This window comes from Schistocerca piceifrons, chromosome X (assembly GCF_021461385.2).
Source record: "Schistocerca piceifrons isolate TAMUIC-IGC-003096 chromosome X, iqSchPice1.1, whole genome shotgun sequence".
NCBI lineage: Eukaryota > Metazoa > Arthropoda > Insecta > Orthoptera > Acrididae > Schistocerca > Schistocerca piceifrons.
Window position 1 is genome coordinate 501,766,884 of NC_060149.1, and position 5,326 is coordinate 501,772,209.

The window sequence follows — 5,326 nt, forward strand, 5'->3', positions numbered from 1 at the left end:
TCAAGTATAGGTCGAACGAGTAAAATGTAAGTAAGTGTAAAGAATACTTGTATTGTGCAGTGTTATGTTTGTGTTGTATGATGACGATGAGAGAAGGGATAGGGTGAAACCCGGTGCCGACTCAGCCTACTACTCCCGAATAGCACCTACGGGGTCGCCCATTCGACGAACGGGTCATCATCTACAGGGTCACATTCCCTCACTTCGTGAGACATTATGGAGAGGTTTGGAATTTATTCCAGGACACTGGCGCAAAGATTGGTGATTAAGAACTTTACGCCATCACCTCGTCTCCCGTTCGTCAAATACTGGCAGTGAAATGGTTCGAGCTTGCTTGCCTCCGAGTCGAGAGCCATCGCAATGGCATACGTTAGCGACGTCAGCTACTTTTTTCCTTATTTTTAGGCCTCTGTCCTCCCCTTGCAGCTTATCCTTTGCTCGCCAAAATCGCATTCATCAACGTCGGCTTTTTCTGCCGTTCTAGACTTGTCATTGTTATATAATACAGGTTGTTGAAAAGTAAATCCCTCATCCGCATGGATGGCTTTCCACCAGTGTCGACGGAAGCCCCTGTCGAATTGATTTGAGGTTTCCATTAAACGCGATTGCGCACGTCTTGACTATTAGATCAAATAAGCTAGAAATATCATAATGTCGTTGATTTATTAAGGTAATAAAATCCTTTACAGAAGAGCACTGCAGTACGTAACAGATATGTGAATGAAATCTATAGGCCAAATGTCTAATTATTACAAATTAAGGAGAGCGTCAATGAAGTTTTATTCTAATATGTGTGGTATATCAATAACTGTAAGCCGAGAAACCGCGAAATGTAAAACAGAAATTAAATTTTAAACAAAATTGTTTTCTCAAATTTAATTTTTTAGAGTAAGTGCTCGAAATTTCAGCCGGAACATTGTTACGTGGGTGTGCTGAAACGTAATGCCTCCAAATTTTTTACCTGAAAACTCTTAAAGCATTTTGAATAAAATAAAAATTATTAACATTCTACGTCTTTATTCTTCACGTAGGCCTATACATATTTGTAGCCCTCTGCCGCTAGAGGTCCCCGAATTGCACCGAGTAACATGGTGTGTAACGTAACAATGTCGGTGCGTGAGAAGCAGATCACAAAACTGAAAGCACGAATTCGAAGAGTTAGTCCACGCATGGAGCACCCTCGCCTTCAGCAAGACAATGTCAGACTACACACGAGCGCTGCCACATCTGCAAGAAACCGACACCTTGGGTTCACTGTCATTTATCACCCTCCATACAGTCCCGACTTGGTCCCATCCGATTTTCATCTGTTTACAAAACTTAAGAAAACTTTCGATGACTTCATTCAGACAGTGATGAAGCAGTGCAAGCAGAGCTGAGGTTGTGGCTCCGTCAATAAAGTCAAAATTCTAGAGTGACGGTATCAACAAACTGGTCTCTCTTTGGGAGAAATCTGTTCGTTGTCAGGGTGACTTTGTTGAGAAATAAATATGTAGACATGAAGAATAAAAATGTAGAATGTTAATAAAATTTGTTTTACTAAAAAAGCTTTACGAGTTTTCACATAAAAAATTCGTAACCATTACTTTTCAGCACGACCTCGTTCAAAGTTAACATCCCAATGACTGGCTCATCCTCTGCAAAATTCCTGTCGTGTTACGAATTATTATTGCTAAGTCAAACATGGCTGCGTTCATAGTGCAGTGTTCAGCCTGTGTTTTCCCTTTTAGACTTTCCTTGTGTGTTGCGTGTTTGCCGGCCGGTGTGGCCGAGCGGTTCTAGGCACTTCAGTCTGAAACCGCGCGACCGCTACGGTCGCAGGTTCGAATCCTGCCTCGGGCATGGATGTGAGTGATAGGTTAGTTAGGTTTAAGTAGTTCTAACTTTTAGGGGACTGATGACCTCAGATGTTAAGTCCCATAATGCTCAGAGCCATTTGAACCTTTTTTTTGTGTTGCGTGTTTGAAACTTTATCGAGAAGCTGTCTAAAATTTTGCGTGAAATGGCATGAAATACATTAATACGTGTTCAGGCCAGTAGGAAGAGCATTTTTTATTAAACTAGAATACGCTTTCAATCCACGTTTATGTTCCTTTCAATCCACGTTCATTTTCCTTCCCTGTCATAAAGATATGTGGTTATTTCACACGACCATTACTCACTCCAAGATGACCACGTTCAGATAGAATGTTATTTAAAATGTAGACATAACCGTTCATACGTAAATCTAATTGACTAAAACTCAATAATACAAGCAATGAATAGTAACAAACATGTTACAGTTTTCCGAGACATTCCCACTTTCTGCCATGTTCTCTACAACAGCGTAACGCAACTTAACCCAGATGGGCATTCATGAAGACGAATGTCGTAAAATTGTAGTATTTCGGTGATCAGCGAAAAATTTAACACTGTTAGAGGCTTCAAACGAAGAGATCTTCTCCCATCGAAATTATTCAAGTCATATTTAGAATATACATACATTTGGGTAACTATATTGAAAAGTGTACCCACAGGAGAAAATAAACTAAACCACATGAGATATCCAGAAGAGACTGTACTATTTTCAGATAATTCAGATGATGTTATTGTAATTCAAGTAGAACGCAAAAATGGTTCAAATGGCTCTGAGCACTATGGGACCTTACATCTGTGATCATCAGTCCCCTAGAACTTAGAACTACTTAAAACTAACTACCCTACGGGCATCACACACATCCATCCCCGAGGCAGGATTCGAACTTGCGACCATAACGGTCACGCGGTTCCAGACTGAAGCGCCTAGAACCGCAAGGCCACACCGGCCGGCAGTAGAACGCATTAATGATTCAAAACCAAATACCGTGGCACACGAACTGGAAAAAATCGATAATAAAGTTAGAGTCCACCATGTAGATACAGAACAGTTAACATACACTGGCCGCAACTGGTTATTTTGTGACAGTCGATCAGGAATTGGCTTCCTGAATAAAGAGCACCAACCTTTAATTTGTGATTTTACATGAGGGCTTCTTGACCAAGAAGCAGCGACCCCAAGGTCTGGAACGTCGCAAAACGATCGGGAGAGTGATGTGTTGAAAACATGCTCCTCCATATCGCATCCGCATGACGCCGCATGGGAGAGGATGACACGGAAGCAAGTCGACATTCTTTGGGCATTCGAGACCTACACGAGGAGTTTGTTTTATATAGTTTATGTTTCGCTAGAATTAGTACTCTAGATGATCATCATTTTTCTCTAACAACAAATTAGACTGAGGAAGAGCAATTGAAATTAACGTCATTCAGGGCCCTGCCGAAGAACAGTATTCCCAAATGCTAAGCAAACGTTATTTATTTTACACCAGTATACAGGTTTTTCTCAGTATGCCGGTTGGGCGAGGACAGATGGCCCAAAAAGATTATGGAACAGATTCCAACAACAGGATCAATAGGGCGACCGAAAACAACATGGGAAGAGGGAGTGAGAAGAGCTGTGTCAGAGAGGAATTTGTAGGCGGAAGACTGGAAAGGTATGAGATTTTGTAAGCTAGGATGCGAGAAACAATTACAACGTTGTATTAAATAATTTCATCCCATACTAAGGACCATGAGCCGATCTTTTAGCCGATGTCGTTCACAGATTACCATTAGCGTGCTTCTTATGTTTTCCCCCACGGCTTGATGAAGTCTGGTCTTCGTAAAGCAGTAATAATGGGGACAGGAAAATCTTATCATTCACAGCCAAACCAGCGGTTCATAAACGTTTGGTCACCCCTCCGCGAACCCCCAAAGCAAAATGTGGCGAATCACCACCCAGTAGGAATGTAACGATGACAGCCATTCCTCTGACTTATTAATTTTCGAAGCAAGAACTCGTTAATAATTAGAGATGACTGGCAGGACCATAAAAAGACCAAGAAGATGGTTGGGTGACAGCCGTTTCCAAGTCGCCTCGTGAGGCACGTAGCTCTATAAACCATGATAAAAGTGCCTGATGTCGTCTATCCATAAAAAGTTTGATTGCGCAAGATGCAATAAATAGCACGCTTGCCAAATAACATAACATACTTTTGATCGTTTCCATGTTTGCAGCGTACGAGTATCATTCCACATCTAAATCTACATCAGTTCTCTGGAAACCACTGTGAAGTACATGTCAGAGGGTACATCCCGCTGTACCAATTATGAATGTGTGTGATGCCCTTAGGTTAGTTAGGTTTAAGTAGTTCCAAGTCTAGGGGACTGATGATCTCAGATGTTAAGTCCCATAGTGCTTAGAGCCATTTGAACCAAGAACGATTGCTTAAACGCCAATGCGTGCGCTGTAATTGGTTGCGCTTACTTACGATGCTCGATGGCATTCAGTTCGTTCACTGAAGCTGACTCTATATATTAAAGTCATAACAGTTCTCATGCATGTGGTCTCGCAAATTAAATTATGGGAACACACTAGTATTAAGAGACTTTTCGCCCACCTTGCATGTTAAAACGAATACTTAAACAATGTCTTCGGAAGTATTTTCTTCTAAAGTAGATTCTGCTTTCTCTTTGAATACCAAATCCTTCAGGCAACAGCAACTGATAATTTGTTCTATATCTGAAATACACAACTATGGAGTTAAATATAACTATAATTAGTAAGATCATAACAAAGATAGTGGGTATATTCAGTTAAGTCCAAATGGTCACGCGCCTATAAAATGAAGTAAAAAACCGAAAGTACAAAAGAATTTCAAGGACTATCGCTGTACTCAGATCAAGAACGACCGTCAGAGATTTGTTGCTGTCTGTCGTTTTCGTTAAAGGTCATAAAGGATGTGCTTTGTTAGTAAATTATCCTCGTTGATGCCAACGTGGCAATGTACAACTCATTGGTTGTCCACTTACAATCTACAGGACAAGTAATACCTTTTTTTTCACGCTTAAGTGCGTACTTCTCTGCACAGGGAAGTATTTATAATCTTGGCCTTCGTGACAGCTCTTTTGAACGCTGCTGTTTTTGTTATACTTACGACATGAGTATGAGTTACGTATATATACCAGCAGAACAAACACAAAAAATAACTGAAGTCGACGCATCAACAGTTTATTAGTTAGAACTTGATGCAAACAGATTACGAAATGTAATGTTAGTACAGAATTGCCTACAATGACCAAGACCAGAAAACTAAAACAGGAAGTAGATGAGATGAAAGAGAGGCATCGTGATACTAGCCGTGCAAGAACCAAGATACAGTGACGAAGGTACAGTATAGTTGTGATAGGAAAACCAGGACTCAGAGTGGGACACAAACCTACGTGCTTTGGTACGGGGTTTACGGTAACTAAGAGATGCTAGGACGGC